Source organism: Eubalaena glacialis, chromosome 7 (genome assembly GCF_028564815.1).
Source record: "Eubalaena glacialis isolate mEubGla1 chromosome 7, mEubGla1.1.hap2.+ XY, whole genome shotgun sequence".
Taxonomy (NCBI): Eukaryota; Metazoa; Chordata; class Mammalia; order Artiodactyla; family Balaenidae; genus Eubalaena; species Eubalaena glacialis.
In genome coordinates, this window is record NC_083722.1 from 22,680,505 (window position 1) to 22,697,516 (window position 17,012).

General features: G+C 36.1%; 1 long non-coding RNA gene and 1 pseudogene across 1 annotated transcript in view; one reads left to right on the forward strand and one right to left on the reverse strand.

The window, feature by feature from the left end:
• LOC133095061 (uncharacterized) overlaps positions 1 to 17,012 on the forward strand; it is a 90,915-nt gene that overhangs the window by 22,169 nt on the left and 51,734 nt on the right. The window lies entirely within an intron of this gene.
• Positions 13,043 to 13,986, reverse strand: LOC133094884 (olfactory receptor 2B11-like; annotated as a pseudogene).

The following is a 17,012-nucleotide window of genomic DNA, read 5'->3' on the forward strand; positions in this document are numbered from 1 at the left end:
CCCGTCTGCCCTGCATTGGCAGGCGGACTGTCAACCACTGCGCCACCAGGGAAGCCCTCATTTATAATTTTATTTATTTTTGTCCTCTCTCTTTTTTTCCTGGTGGAGTCTGCAAAGCATTTAGTAGGAACCGCATCCTTTTGTTGCCCTCCAAGAGCCCTGGCTGCTGTTTTCTCAGGCCCTTCCTTCCCCACGGTCTCCATTCCGCCCGAGTCTTGCAGCACATCCTCCATATACTGGATGGGGTGAGAAATAAGTCGGTTTCTTTGACAGTGTCCTACACAGCTAGGGAAGCCGGGTGCTCACTCAGATGCTCTCACTTTCTCACAAAGGAGAAATCACAGGCTAAGGAAGTGTCCCTTGGCACTGAGCTGTGACACCTTGGAGGAGAGGTGGCAGGTAGTAAAGTAAAACTGTTCTTCTTACCCTCACCAATGTGTCCAATCTTGGATTTGTTTCTGCTCCAACGATGTGCTGGTACTTTTCCAATGGACTCCCAGAGTTTCACAAAGGCACTGTTGTCTGTTGGTGATTGTCAAAGTCAGTGTTCTTTGGGGGGAAGATGGTAGAAAACTCCTACAGTAGTCTCCCCTTACCCACAGTTTTGCTTTCTGTGTTTTCTGTTACCTGCAGTCAACAATGGTCCAAAACTATTAAATGGAAAATTCCAGAAATAATTCATAAGTTTAAAATTGTGTGCCATTCTGAGTAGTGTGATGAAATCTTGCACTGTCCTGCTCTGTCCCACCTGGGACATGAATTATCCCTTTGTCCAGCTTATCCACTCTGTATATGCTACCTACCTGTTAGTCACTTAGTAGCCATCTCAGTTATCACATCAACTGTTGTGGTATCTCAGAGCTTGTGTTCAAGTAGTTCTTATTTTAGTTAATAACGGCTCCAAAGCACAAGAGTAGTGATGCTGGCAATTAGAATATACCAGAAAAGAAGCTGTAAAGTCCTTCCTTTAAGTGAAAAGGTGAAGGTTCTTGACTTAATTGTTCTATATTATTATTAGTGATTGTTGTCAATCTCTTATCATGTCTAATTTATAAATTAAGCTTTATTGTAGGTATGTATGTATAGGAAAAAACATAATATATACAGGATTTGGTACTACAATATTTGCAGTTTCAGGCATCCACCGGGAGTCTTGGAATGTAACCCTCATGGCTAAGGGTGGACTATTGTATTTTGCTATTTTAATGATGTCACTCTTATGGTTCCAAGCTTTTAAAATTTCTACTATAATTTATTCTTTCACCCATGAGTTTTAATCCCAAAATATGTGAAACTTTATCTTTATTATCTTTAAAAATTAGCTTAATTTGGTCAGAGGACACTTTTCTTTTTTGGCCGCACTGCACGGCTTGCAAGATCTTAGTTCCCTGACCAGGGATTGAACCAGGGCCACAGCAGTGAAAGCACCAAGTCCTAACCACTGGAACTCCAGGAAAATTCCTCAGAGGATACAGTTTTAAAAAATTATTTAAATACATTGTAACATGTAGAACATGATAAAAAATTTAAAATGTACTACGTGTACTTGAGAAGAATGTATATATGAGCCTTATATCAAGCTTGTTAATTGCTGTTCTGATATTCTGTATCTTTGTTCACTGGGTTTGTCTAATCTATAATAACTAAGAGAAGTGAATTGAAATTATACACCATGATGGTATATTTGTCAATTGATCCTTATAATTCTATTAATTAAAAAAAATATATTTAGGGCTTCCCTGGTGGCGCAGTGGTTGAGAATCTGCCTGCCAATGCAGGGGACACGGGTTCGAGCCCTGGTCTGGGAAGATCCCACATGCCGCGGAGCAACTGGGCCCGTGAGCCACAATTACTGAGCCTGCGCGTCTGGAGCCTGTGCTCCGCAACGAGAGGCCGCGATAGTGAGAGGCCCGCGCACCGCGATGAAGAGTGGCCCCCGCTTGCCACAACTAGAAGAAAGCCCTTGCACAGAAACGAAGACCCAACACAGCCATAAATAAATAAATTTTAAAAATATAGATATATTTAAAGGGTTTCTTGAAAGTACAGTTTCAGTCTGATTCCAGTCATGTAAGAAATATGTTATTTAAATGAAGAGAGTTTAATAAAAAAAAATATGTTAAACAGATTTTGGAAGACTTAAAAAGAAGAGGAGCTTCCCTGGTGGCACAGTGGTTAAGAATCGGCTGCCAATGCATGGCACGCGGGTTCAAGCCCTGGTCCGCGAATATCCCACATGACGCGGAACAGCTAAGCCCACGTGTCACAACTACTGAAGCCTGCGCGCCTAGAGCCGTTGCTCCGCAACAAGAGAAGCCACTGCGATGAGGAGCCCGCGCACCGCAATGAAGAGTAGCCCTTGCTCGCCGCAACTAGAGAAAGCCTGCGCGCAGCAACGAAGACCCAACGCAGCCAAAAATAAATAAATTTATTAAAAAAAAAAAAAGAAAAAGAAACACTGAAATGGCTGACATAGTAACTTCAGGAACTAGCTTCCACCCTAGGGCTAAGAATACAAAGGGAAGAGAATCCAAATGCTTGCGGAGGGACTTGCAGAGCTGAGACTCAGACTACCAAACGGAGGTCTCCACTTGGCTGTGGCTGGTGCCTCTGGAGCACTGAGGATTTGGTGCTGCCTTGCTGATTCTGGTAACTCTGAAGAGGTACAAGGACACTGGCTTTAGAATCACTAAAATAGTTGGAAACTGAAACCAGTTGTTGCTTCTGGGTTAAGTTCTGTTACTGGGGTAATATAGGAACAAAAACATAAGAGTAATGAGGAAGTTCCTTCTTGCCATGTCCTGCCTTTTAATACCTCTTTATGGCTCTCTGATAGAATGTAACTAACTAGAAGCCATCTTGCAAAGAAGTGTAGTTTTAGATTACCAAATCCAGAACTGCAGAGCAAGATATAGAAAAGTAGATTCAGAATAGAAAGTTTAATATGTAGCATAATCCAGCTGTGTATCGAGTTTAATATCCAGCTCATCTTTAGTTACTTAGCATCCATACATACCCTTGTACACGTATATGAAGATTTACAAACTAGCATAAAAACTTTATGCTTCTGCCTAACAAGATATAGCTATTTTTCAGGCTACTGAAAATGTTTTCATTCTCTCCCCGAAAAGAGTAGACAAAAAGTCCCGACAGTCATTTTTTCTTCATTTATGGGAATTTTAACTACTTTTCTATTTCAGACACAGACCATCCTGAACATGCAGTAACCTAAGACTATGGCTGCCTTTTAAATTCCTTAGTGGTGTCTTTTGAAGAGACAAAGTTTTAATTTAAAAAAGTTCAATACATGAATTTTTGTTTTATGATTAGTCTTTACCTACTCTAAGGTTATGAAGATAGTGTTCTATATTTTTTCTAGAAGCTTTATAATTTTAGCTTTTATGTTTAGGTCTATGATTCATTTCAAGTTAATTTTTATGTATGGTGTGAGGTAGAAGTTGAACTTCAATATTTTCCATAGGATATCCAGCAATTTCAGCACCATTTGTTTTATCTTTTCCTTATTAAGTTTTGGCACCTTTGTCAAAAATCAGTTGACCTTATACGTCTATTTCTGGGCTCTCTATTGACCTCTTTGTCTGTGCTTAGGCCAATACTGCAATGTCCTGATTGCTGTAGATTTATAGTAAATCTAGGAGTTAGGTGATTTAGTTCCTTCAACTTTGTTCTTCTCTTTTAAGATGGTTTGGGGATATTGTAGGTGTTTGCATTTCCGTGTCAGTTTTGCAATCAGCTGGTCAATTTCTTAAAAAACTTGGTTGGTATATTAGTTTCCTATTGCTGCTGTTACAAATTACCAAAAACTTAGTGGCTTTAAATAACACAGATTTATTATCTTACATTTTTGGAGATCGGAAGTCCAAAATGGGTGTCTCTGAGATAAATGCAAGATTTTAGTAGGGTTGCATTCTTTTCTGGAGGCTCTAGGGAGAATTCATTTTCTTGCCTTTTCCAGTTTCTAGGGTCTGCCATATTCATTGGCTCATGGCCTCCTTCCATCTTCAAGCTAGGAATGGCCAGTCTAGTCTTTCTCCATTGAGCACTCTGACATTGACTCTTCTGCCTCCGTTTTCCTTCATTTAAGGACGCTTGTGATTACATTGGGACCATCCAGATAATTCAGAATAATCTCCCTCTTTTAAGGTTTCTGATTAGCAGCCTTAATTCCATCTGCAACTTTAATTCTCTCTTACCACATCACATAATATATTCACAGGTTCAAAGGGATAGGATGAGGACATCTTTTGGGGAGCCATTATTCTGCCTACTTAGTTGGAGATGTTTTGAATCTGGAGATCAGTTTAGGGAAAACTGACATTATAACAATATTATGTCTTCCAATCCATGAACATGGTCTAGCTCCATATTTATTTAGGCCTTCTTTGATTTCTCTTAGTGTTGTTTAATAGTTTTCAAAGCGGGCTTTTGCATATCATTTGTTTAGATTTATTCCTATTTAAAAACTCTATTTTAACTGGTTTTATTTTTAAATTTCAATTTTCTATTGTTTATTGCTTATATAGAAATGCAACTGAATTTTTAATTTTCATCTTGTATCTAGCCACCTTTTGACTTCCCTTATTAATTCTTGTTAAGGTCTCTACTACAATTTTAAATTGAATTTATATTTATCTTGTTCCTGAATTCAGGAGGAAAGTGTTCATTACTTCATTATTAAACATCCTGTTAGCTCAAGCTTTTTTTTTGTAGCTAATCTTTATTAGATTAATTAAACACACTGAAGCAGAGAGTCTGGCTGACACTACCACCAAATCAGCATCTTGACAACCATCAAGCTGGAGATGAAATACTGGCATCTTTACACCTTCACTTTCCAGAAGGAAACACTGCAGAGAATGGTCTCTACCTGCCTCCCCCTTCAGATTCTTACACAAATACATCTAATTGTTTTCACTTTCTAGCCCTTATAGTACAAGAAACCAAACCAGGGGGGTGCTAAAGTGGATTCTGAGTACTAATCAACAATATATTGCACACACTGGTAACAAATAATACATTCTTTAGTCTGTTGGTTCTGGGTTATTTTACATTTTGATTGATCTTTTCCTTGGCTGCATTAATTCTGAAAAATTTAAGAAATTACATGAATCGTCTACTAACTGAGATATGCCATATCAGAAAAGCTTCTCTCTGCTTCTTTCACATATAAAAGACAATTTATTTGGACATAGAATTATTTGCTAGTGAGTTGTTCCATTGCAAAATTTCAGTGGGCATTTCAAGGCCCATACTTGGAATGTCTTTTTTACTTCCAACATCTTTGCTTCCATCAAAGTTACTATATCTATTTCTTTCTTTTCGTCTGCAATTTTGACACTACACTACAAAATGTTAGCCCTGGCAATAAAGAGTAAATGAAGTGATGGACTGACTCAATTTCTGAACATCCTATTCCTAGATTTTCTAATTTTATAGGACACTTGTTTTCAATCTCGGCTGAACATTAGCCTTTTGCCAAATATAATTGATTGCTTTGGGAGGTGGTATAGCTCTGTGGTTTAAACAAGTCCTATAGATGATTCCATTATATATCGTCTTTTAAAAATGACATCAGAATAAATCTTGCTATGAGAAATGAATTTAAGCTGATAAAATGTTTTCACCTTAGAGGCAGCTTTGCCTCTTACACATGAGTAAAGGAGATTCTCAGATTATAATTTCCTGATTTTTCAACCATTGATGCTATACATTTAATTGTAGATCAGCAATTACATACTGATAACCTACTCTGTAACATGGAATTAAAAAAATTTCTTCCAACTAGTTAGAAAAATTGTTTATTGAGCCATCTAATGATACTTTCAGTATCTCCAGTATCTATTTTAGTAGTTGACACAAAGTAGGGACTTATCTAATATTTGTTGAAGACTGTAATTACATACTTTCTAATATTAAAATAATTATTTCTGAAACTGGTTATGTATATATTAGAATGTTTGTTTTTCACTTTGTTTTGACTAATTACTAGCAAAAATTAATTGTTACCACTCATTTTTTAAAAGACCTTTTTTTTTTTTTTAGTAATCAATTTTTTATTATATCCCAATCTACTCGGGGCACTTGCCATTAGAACAGAGTATATGTTTAAAATTAGTAAGATTCAGAAGCCCTAGAGTTGGTGATGCCCATCTTATTATGATGTACTAACCCATCCATTTATTTTGTATCACCCTTTCTGCTGGAGCCAGTCAGCAGAGAAGGGCATGAGTCACTCCAAGGTCAGACAGTGTTATTACCTAACTCTTATTGTAATGGGCAAATCCACCATTAAGCTTCAGACTGAGAGAAGTACTATTGAGCTGGCAAAAGCCTTTTTTTTTTTTTTTTTTTTTTTTTTGAGGCCCTGAAATTAGGTTTATTGAAGAAAGAGTAATGTGACATTTGTGGCTTAATTTGTGGAAAACTGCATTCTCTTGACAGAGTGAGGAGGAATGGAAACATCTGGAAAGCACAGGCTCTCTTTCTTCTCACAGTCTCTTCCCTTCTTCTTTCCTTCCTCCATCCCTCACCCTGTCTTTATTTATTTATTTATTTATTTCACACACACACACACACACACACACACACACACACACACACACACTGTATTTTATTTTTACAAGAGCTAAATAAACCGACACCAAGCTTTGTAAATGGATGACCACAACAAAAGCAACAATGATTGCAATTACCAAACATGAAACACACTCATACTATGTCATAATATTGACATTCAGTCCAGTAATCCTCCACTGTAACAGCTCCTTTACTTTGCAGTGAAAATTGATTTTTCAATTTTCAAAAAATATATTTTTTGCCTCTGAGTCCTTGTGGGATTTTTTTTTTTATTCAAACAGAAAATCACAAAAATTATAATCATCCTCATCAGTTCACTCAGTCCCATGTAATTAATTTTTTTTTTCATCTTGATCTTTTGTTAGCACTTTTATGAATTCATCAGTTTTCCATTAGAGTTCTGAAAATGCTTATTCATTCAGTTCAGCAGTATAGTCAGTTACCAGAAACCTGTACTTGTCAGAGTCTTTTCCATGAATTCCTTGAAGATGAAACCCTTTTATAGGAATATTTTTGCAAAAGCATCAGAGTACACCCAGAACTGTCTGTAAATGACAAAAGACTTAAAAATGACCATGGTTAAAGATTTGATGAAAGTTCATAATAATGCAATTGACAAGGAAATTTAGTTATTTCTGAGGTATACATTTTAAAGTAATAACTAGAATTATGACTTATAACATTATACCAGAACATATAAGATTTTTAGAAATTTCGTGTAATGTCTGAAACATTTATATTAACATATTTCCATACAAATAACCCAAAGAAAGTTTAGTATTAGTGTTTTTTTGTTTGCTTGTTTGTTTTTTTATAGTGCAGGTTCTTATTAGTCATCAGTTTTATACACATCAGTGTATACATGTCAACCCCAATCACCCAATTCAGCACACTACCATCCCCACCCCACCGCGGTTTTCCCCCCTTGGTGTCCATACATTTGTTCTCTACATCTGTGTCTCAACTTCTGCCCTGCAAACCGGTTCATCTGTACCATTTTTCTAGGTTCCACATACATGCTATACTGACTTGATTACTGTAGCTTTGTAGTATAGTCTGAAGTCCGGGAGCCTGATTCCTCCAGCTCCGTTTTTCTTTTTTTTTTTTTACACTTTTATTTACTTATTTATGGCTGTGTTGGGTCTTCGTTTCTGTGCGAGGGCTTTCTCTAGTTGCGGCAAGTGGGGGCCACTCTTCGTCGCGGTGCATGGGCCTCTCACTATCGCGGCCTCTCTTGTTGCGGAGCACAGGCTCCAGACGCGCAGGCTCAGTAATTGTGGCTCACGGGCCTAGTTGCTCCGCGGCATGTGGGATCTTCCCAGACCAGGGCTCGAACCCGTGTCCCTTGCTTTGGCAGGCAGATTCTCAACCACTGCGCCACCAGGGAAGCCCCCAGCTCCGTTTTTCTTTCTCAAGATTGCTTTGGCTATTCGGGGTCTTTTGTGTTTCCATACAAATTGTGAAATTTTTTGTTCTAGTTCTGTGAAAAATGCCATTGGTAGTTTGATAGGGATTGAATTGAATCTGTAGATTGCTTTGGGTAGTATAGTCATTTTCACAATGTTGATTCTTCCAATCCAAGAACATGGTAGATCTCTCCATCTGTTTGTATCATCTTTAATTTCTTTCATCAGTGTCTTATAGTTTTCTGCATACAGTTCTTTTGTCTCCTTGGGTAGGTTTATTCCTAGGTATTTTATTCTTTTTGTTGCAGTGGTAAATGGGAGTGTTTCCTTAATTTCTCTCTCAGATTTTTCATCATTAGTGTATAGGAATGCAAGAGATTTCTGTGCATTAATTTTGTATCCTGCTACTTTACCAAATTCATTGATTAGCTCTAGTAGTTTTCTGGTGGCATCTTTAGGATTCTCTATGTATAGTATCATGTCATCTGCAAACAGTGACAGTTGTACTTCTTCTGTTCTGATTTGGATTCCTTTCATCTCTTTTTCTTCCCTGATTGCTGTGTCTAAAACTTCCAAAACTATGTTGAATAATAGTGGTGAGAGTGGACAACCTTGTCTTGTTCCTGATCTTAGTGGAAATGGTTTCAGCTTTTCACTGATGAATAGCTGTAGGTTTGTCATATATGGTCTTATTATGTTGGGATATGTTCCCTCTATGCCCACTTTCTGGAGAGTTTTTATCATAAATGGGTGTTCAATTTTGTCAAAAGCTGTTTCTGCATTATTGAGATGATCATATGGTTTTTATTTTTCAATATGTTAATATGATGTATCATACTGATTGATTTGTTGATATTGAAGAGTCCTTCCATCCCTGGGATAAATCCCACTTGATCATGGTGTATGATCCTTTTAATGTATTGCTGGGTTCAGTTTGCTAGTATTTTGTTGAGGTCCATCACTGATTTTTAATTATCATCCTTATTGTAATATATGATGTTCATATGAATAATTGTGCAAATGAAATGTATTAGATAGAAATTAATTAACATTAACATATTTACTAATTTGTAAACAAATAACACAAAACTTGATATTAACAGATATACTGATGTACCTTGACCAGCAGTTAAAATTAATATTAATAGCCCTGTTAATGTGACATTTCAGTTGTTTCCTTTCTACCAAGAGTCACTTAGGACATATAATTTCCTGTGGAATTCAGAGAAATTTGCCTAGATCATTTGTAGCATTTAAGAATTTGCAATCTGAGATAATGAATCCCCTGAGAGTAGAAGGAACTGAGGTCTCCATGGTTCATTTAACTCTACTGTTTGTTCAATGGGGGGATGTTGGGATAATAGCAAGTAATTTCAGAAAACAATTTTTAAAGATGCTTACCTGCCAAAGCATTCATACTCCCTCCTCCCACTGCCCACTTGGCCTTCACCTCTCCTCACTATTCCAATATAGACAACACATTACATATACAAAAAGAACTGTAAATCTGAGACTCATAGGTGTTTTTCATTAGTAATACTGTTTCACTGTGGAGAGCCCTCTTTGAAGAGAATTACAAACTTTAAGAGTTAGAAGTGACTGAAGAATCTGTTGTCCAACCTCCAGTTTCCCAGTACCAATTCTTGTTAAAATATTTATCATATAATATACTAATATATTGAATGCTTAAACCTGTTATCCTAAGATATCATAATATCATGTTTAGTTGGATGGATTAGATTAATTTATCCAAAAAAGGAAATCTTACAAAATTAAAAATTTTATCCTTTTAGTCAAGGTCTCTTTCAAAAAACCTGTTTATTCTTTCTTTTAGCAATTGAAGGCCATTTTTTTCTTGTAGATAATTGATAAAATCTTTTTTTACATTTTGGAATTTGACTGTAGTTTTTCTAGTGTCCTTTTAAAGTTCTGTTTTTACTTTTTTGATATTAACTTCTTGAGCAGATCAACACCTCCTGCTCAGTGCTCTAGACTTAAAACATCACCGTTACCTTTTGCTTATGTCTTTCCCAGATGAGCCACATTCAATAAATTTCCAAGTCAGCCTCCTACATCAACGTTTCACACTTTTTTTCTTCTTTTAGATTTTAACAAACTTATCCTAGTCAAGGAACTTGTCATCTGTTGCATAGATTGTTGCAGTAACCATAACCAGTCATGTTTCCAGTGTTTCCTATTCTAAGCCATTGTTCACTTAATTAAATGTAGTCTTATTAAATAGAGGTCTTATATAACTAGAGGAATTAAAATCCTGTAACATTAGTTCACATATAGATACACACATTCTTTAAAATTACCTTCATTTCTGGTCCCTGGTTCTGGTTCAATGTATATCCCCCTTTCAATCTTACATACATACCGCCCCATGAAATCTTCAGCTTGAGACGAATTGAACTATTCCTCATGTCGATGCATAATCTTAAATGTCTGTCATCTTTGCAATACACTGTTATATTGTGGAAAAAAGCATGGATGTTTGGTAATTGAAAGGCTTTCAAATTCCAATTCTGATGTAAACTATTGAAACTCAAGAGTTAATGAGCACAATTTCAATATCTATCAGCTGTGCAAAATACCTACCTTGAAGGGTTATTGATGATTAGATAAAAATTTTAATACAAAGTATCTAACACATTTACTAACTGATGGCAGCTTTTCAATAGTTGTGGGTCCTTAAACATTTACTTGATTATGATGTTCCCTCAGTCAGTGATATATTCCTATATATTCCTACTAAATATTCAAAATCTTTCCACTTGCTCCTGGAAAAGAATCTTTAATTCTTCCTCTTTTTTTGGAATTTAGTGTTCTTCCTCTATTCCAGATTTACATTGTTTTTAAAAACTTTATTGAGGTATATACTTAATATACAAAAGGTTGCATATATTTAATGCATACATTTTGATGAGTTTGAACACATGCCTATACCCATGATGCTATCACCACAAACAATATTAAAATATCCATCATCTCCAAAAGATGATGTTCCTTGCTTTTTTTTGTGATAAGAGCACTTGTCATGAGTTGTGCAGTTAAAAACTTAAGAGGGCAGAAGCCCAGTATTAAAGGTACATTTTATTACTATTGCATTCTGCCTGGACACACTCACAATTCTGAAATGAATTGTCTTAACAGTCCTAAAAGGTAGTAAGTAGATAATTTAAGAAAGCTATCTGAACAGCTCTAAATAGTCTCTATACCTAAGCTTACAACACAAATCTTGTTGGGTTTTGCCCTCCAAACTAAAAATTACCATTTTCTCTAAGTAAGACTAAGTTAGACAAAGGATATCTTAACTAGTAAAAATGGTCAGAGATATTATTTAACATAACAGAATTTTTATTTTCATTGTTTTGTGTGATGGGTGTGTATGTGTGTGTGTGTATGTGTGAAACTTTAAACATTTTATGGCAATCAGCCACCAATCAGCCAAATTTTAAAGTTATTTAGAATTTTTTTTCCAAACTAAATATACCAAAGTCCATTTGTCTCAAGAACTGGACCAAGCACCAGATGATATGTTCTATTTCAAAAAGTAGGTCTGAATTACAGTTGCTTCTTGTCTAGGATAACATGTGATTTTCCATCCAATAATTTACTTAGATATTGATTGTACCAGAAGATATGCCAGGAAAGCCCAAGTGACTCTTGTTTTTCTTACCTGTTAATTTTTCACTACACAACGTTATGTTGATTTCTCACCATATTAATTCAACATTAAGTAACTATAAAATCATTTAATATGCTTTCAAAAATGTAACTTATTTTATGAAAAAGTTTTTAGCTGGATGTGAATCCTAGAGCTAAGTTTAGAATTCTCAACTTTTAATGATACAAATTCTAAGCATCAAAAATATACTCATATTGCTGAAGTAGTCAAGCTGCTTTCCATTCTAGAAATACGAATTGTTTTTTCTTATATTGATTCTTGCACAGTTTCAAAAGACATTCCTGGCTGTTCCCATTATGCACAAAAATGTTTTCATGTTGTGGTTCATTATTAATATCACTACCTTGTTCTCTCATTGATTCAGAAGGCTCATGCTGATGATATTTAAAAGAAACATTAAGAACTTATCCACACATTTTGTCCATATATTTTATTTATTTGAATATTTAGTGATACATTCTTTAGTTAAAAATACAAAACACTAAGTGTAACAATATTTTTTTTTCTTTTTCTTTATTTATTTATTATTTATTTACTTTTGGCTGCACTGGGTCTTTGTTGCTGCACGCAGGCTTTCTCTAGTTGCGGCGAGTGGAGGCTACTCTTTGTTGCGGTGCGCGGGCTTCTCATTTCGGTGGCTTCTCTTGTTGCGGAGCACGGGCTCTAGGCACACGAGCTTCAGTAGTTGTGGCACACAGGCTTAGGTGCTCCGCGGCATGTGGGATCTTCCGGGACCAGGGCTCATACCCGTGTCCCCTGCATTGGCAGGCGGATTCTTAACCACTGCGCCACCAGGGAAGCCTCAACAATATGTTTTTAAAGAAGCAGTAGCGTCTAGATAAATTGAGGTTGATAAAGTTATGAGATTCATGGTTGGTCTAAGGTGTAGAGTGCCTCACACTGAACGCACAGTGGCACTGTGCTGCCAACTTAGACATGGCCAACCTCGCAGAGTGATGAAATGTTTCTCCCCATGACACTGTCATAGGAAGTCCACTGATGAATGGTTGCCATGCTATTTTATGATGATAGCTTGAACTAATTAGTTTCTAATTTATAGTACTTTTTTCTTTTTTTTTTTTTACTGTTTAACACAGTGTTTCACTATGTACCAACCAAAATAGAACTATTTTTAATAGATTTATTACAAACAGGGTGCCCTTACTGGTGCATATTGGCCAAGTATTACCCTTGCCTAACACCATTAGAAGGAATATGAGAAACATGACACATTTTGCAAGAAGAACATCTAACATGATCTGGGGAAGTATGAGACAAGAATGAGTTGTTAGAGAAACCCCTATGTAACTACTCTAATTGTTAAATAATTTCATTTGATGTCTGCCAACTATCCCTTGGAAGTGAAAATGCTCCTCACCAGGTTGCCCAGTGCCCCCTTTACATCCTTACTTCTCAGACTGTAGATGAAAGGGTTGAGTGTAGGAGTCACCACTCCATAGAAGAGAGCCGTGAACTTGGGCTGGTCCCTTGAGATAGAGGAGCAGGGCTGAAGGTACATATTAATGCCTGGGCCATAAAATAAGAAAACTACAATGAGATGGGAGGAATATGTCCCAAAGGCTTTTTTTCGTCCTTCAGAAGATTTAATCTTAAATGCAGTGTGTCCAATAGAAGCAGAGGAAGCAAGAATTAAGCATAGTGGCACAGCTAACAAAAAAAATGCATACCACAGAGAGTGTGAGCTCATTAGCACCCCTTTCACCACAGGCAGTCTTTATCAGAACAGGAATCTCACACAATAAATGATCCAGTGTATTGTGACCACACAGTGGTAACTGTAATGTAATAGTGGCCTCTGAGACAGCATAGGTCATTCCACTCAGCCACACAGTGGCCACCAATAAGATGCAGACACGCTGATTCATGATGAGGGTGTAGTGTAGAGGCTTGCAGATGGCCGCATAGTGATCAAAAGACATAATGGTCAAAAGCAGGCATTCTGTGCCCCCCCATTATGTGGAAGAAATAAAGCTGAACTGCACACCCCGTATGGCTGATTGTCTTCTCAGAAGTTCCCAGGTTAAACAGCATCTGAGGAGCAATGCTTGCGGTGTAGCACATGTCCAAAAAGGAGAGGTTGGTGAGGAAGAAATACATGGGGCTGTGCAGATGGGGGACTAACTTGGACACCAGAATGATGGCTATGTTTCCCACCATGGCCATGGGGTATGTTAAAAGCAGAACAATGCATACAGGAAGCTCTAGCCAAGGACGGTCAGTAAAGCCTAGTAGAATAAACTCTTCGGGATGGCTCTTGTTATTTAGATCCATTATCTTCAATTTTCACCTTTATCAGAGAAGTGGCAGGAAAGGTAGAAATAGTTTTGAGAAATGACAAAACACAAGTATGCATTGTGCACAGTTAAGCATCCAGTCATAGAAGATTGGGTACAGTAACTGGGAGGGGGGGTGATAATTAAAAAATGTGACACCAGGTGACTTAATTTCTTTTCATGACGCTACAAATTAACAAGTAACCTAACCTTTCTGAAACTGAAACTGAATTTCCTGCTCTGTATAATAAAGATGACAGTAACTATGTCCTTGGGCTATGGTGAGGATTGAATGCCAAGAAGTGACTGTTTTGGATACTCCAAAGTAATGCTTTTCATAATTCAGGTTGCATAAATATCAGCTGAAAAGTCTGTTAAAATGAAGTGTATTGGTTCCTATCTTTGGGTGTCTGTTAGAGAAGATGTGGCACGGGGCCTAGGAATTAGATGGTTGGTTTTCAAAAACACTTCTGCAAGGCATTATTGAAATATTAAGAAGTCTAAAAGTGTTGAGGAACCATAGCATAAGAAGGAGGTGGAGAAAACCCTGCACTATAAGAATCATTAAGATAGCCTTGTCTAGATCCAAGTATCAATATATTATTATAGTTGAATACTTATATCGTTCTCATGGGGACAAATCAGGCTGTTTTTAGTCAAACCCATTTTAGTAATTTAGAAATGAGCAAGAAACTGAAACACTTTCATGTCAGTTTCCCGAAGTATAAACTGAGAGACTTAAGCTATGACATATATATTTTCCTATATTCAAAATTTGTTTTTGGATGTAAATTTTCTTGCATAACTATTTCATTCAAACTGGGCATTTGATTTTTCATTTTAAATTTTAGTTATCTATCTTGTACGAATTTTTCTTTATCAAGTGAGCTTATCCTCTTTTTATAGAAGACTCTGGATAGTTATCAATGATTTACTTAATTGTATGTAACTACAAATACAACCTTTATGTCCAGGGAACTGGTGTCAGGAGGAAAGTCTTTATTCCAATTCAGGACCAGAGACTTATTCATAGCCACAAATCATTTTACATACTGAGGCTATATTACTCTAAAAAAATTTTTTTTAGCTGAGAGGCATATTGTAACAATAAGATCAGCTAGTTGAGTAAAGCAATATTTTGAGAAAATTAATAATGTAATGAGATTTTTTTTGTTTATGCTTAAATTTTTTTCTTTATTTTAAACTGAAGTAGAATTTACAATGTTGTATTAGTTTCAAGTATACAGAAAGTGATTCAGTTTTATATCTATATATCTATATAATATTCTTTTTCAGATTCTTTTCTATTATAGGTTATCACAAGCTATTGAGTTTAGTTTTCTGTGCTATACAGTAGGTCCTTGTTGTTTACTTATTTTATATGTAGCCCTGTGTATATGTTAATCACAAACTCCTAATTTATCTCTCCCCCTCTCCACCCCACTGACCCCTTTGGTAACCATAAGTTTGTTTTCCATGTCTGTGAATCTACTTCTGTTTTTTAAATAAGTTCATTTGTATCATTTTTTAGATTCCACATATAAGTGATATCCTATGGTATTTGTCTTACCCTGTTTGACTTACTTCACTTAATATGATAATCTCTAGGTCCATCCATGTTGCTGCAAATGGCATTATTTCATTCTTTTTTATTCCTGAGTAATATTCCATTGTGTGTGTGTGTATATATATATATATATATATATATATATATCATGTTTTCTTTATCCATTCATCTGTAGATGGACATTTAGGTTGCTTTCATGTCTTGGCTAGTGTAAATAGTGCTTCTATAAACATTGGGGTGCAAGTGTCTTTTTGAATTAGAGCTTTCTCCAGATATATGCCCAGGAGTGGGATTGCAGGATTATATGGTAACTCTACTTTTAGTTTTTTAGGGAACTTCCATACTGTTCTCCATAGTGGCTACACCAGTTTACATTCCCACTAACAGTGTAGGAGGGTTCCTTTTTGTCAACACCCTCTCCAGCATTTATTACTTGTAGACTTTTTAATGATGGCCATTCTGACTGGTGTGAGGTGATTCTTCATTGTAGTTTTGATTTGCATTTCTCTAATAATTAGCGATGTTTAACATCTTTTCATGTGCCTGTTGGCCATCTGTTTATACTTTTCCTTTAGTGGTAAAGCGTGCTTCATGAAATCTGTAATCTTTTGTAAGGTGAGGAATATTCAGATGGGAATTTAAGGTAGTGTACCCCAGTGACAAAATTCCTAGTTACCCTGCCAGTTAATTATTGGTTTAAGGACAGATTACATTGGTAGGGTTGCAAAGCACAGTTTTCACATTCTCTATTTCATTAAATCCTCAAAGCCATCCTGTGAGGTATCACACAAAGCTACTCAAGGCTAAAGGTATGAATGTGGCCCTTTGATTACATACTACCTCTAGGTCAGATGTGTGCAATACAATAATAAAATAATAATTTCAACTCATCCTTAATGAGCCCTGTGTGCCAAATACTACAGTAAGCATTTACACCCATTAAATCATTTAGTACCTATCTCCAAGCCCTATGACAAAGGAAATTTTAGTATCTATATTTCAAGATACTGTTAATCATTCATCCATATTGTCGGCTAATAACTAGGCAGGTTCTAAATATCAAAAGGCAATCAATGAGGTAATGAGATAGCGAGACTATAAATTCGTAGTTTCAAGATTCCACAGGTGTATATTTAAGCGCTGTAATTCTATCCTAGATCTCTAATCTTTTCCATGTGATTCTCATGATATTTCATTACTTTTAACTCTCGGATACCATGACTTTTTTTAATCCAATTTTTGACCTACTTCCAGTGATTTTTCCATCACTATTTAACAACATAGGGATCTATTTATCCATGAATGTTTAAAGTCACTTTAAAACAGTGTCAGACTATTCCTTTTGACCTCTCCATTGTCTCTCCACTAACATTTTCATTGTAGTGTATGTTTTTATACATCATTTTCATCACACAGTATTTTATTTATATTTACAGTGATTATTAAGTTATGTGTAG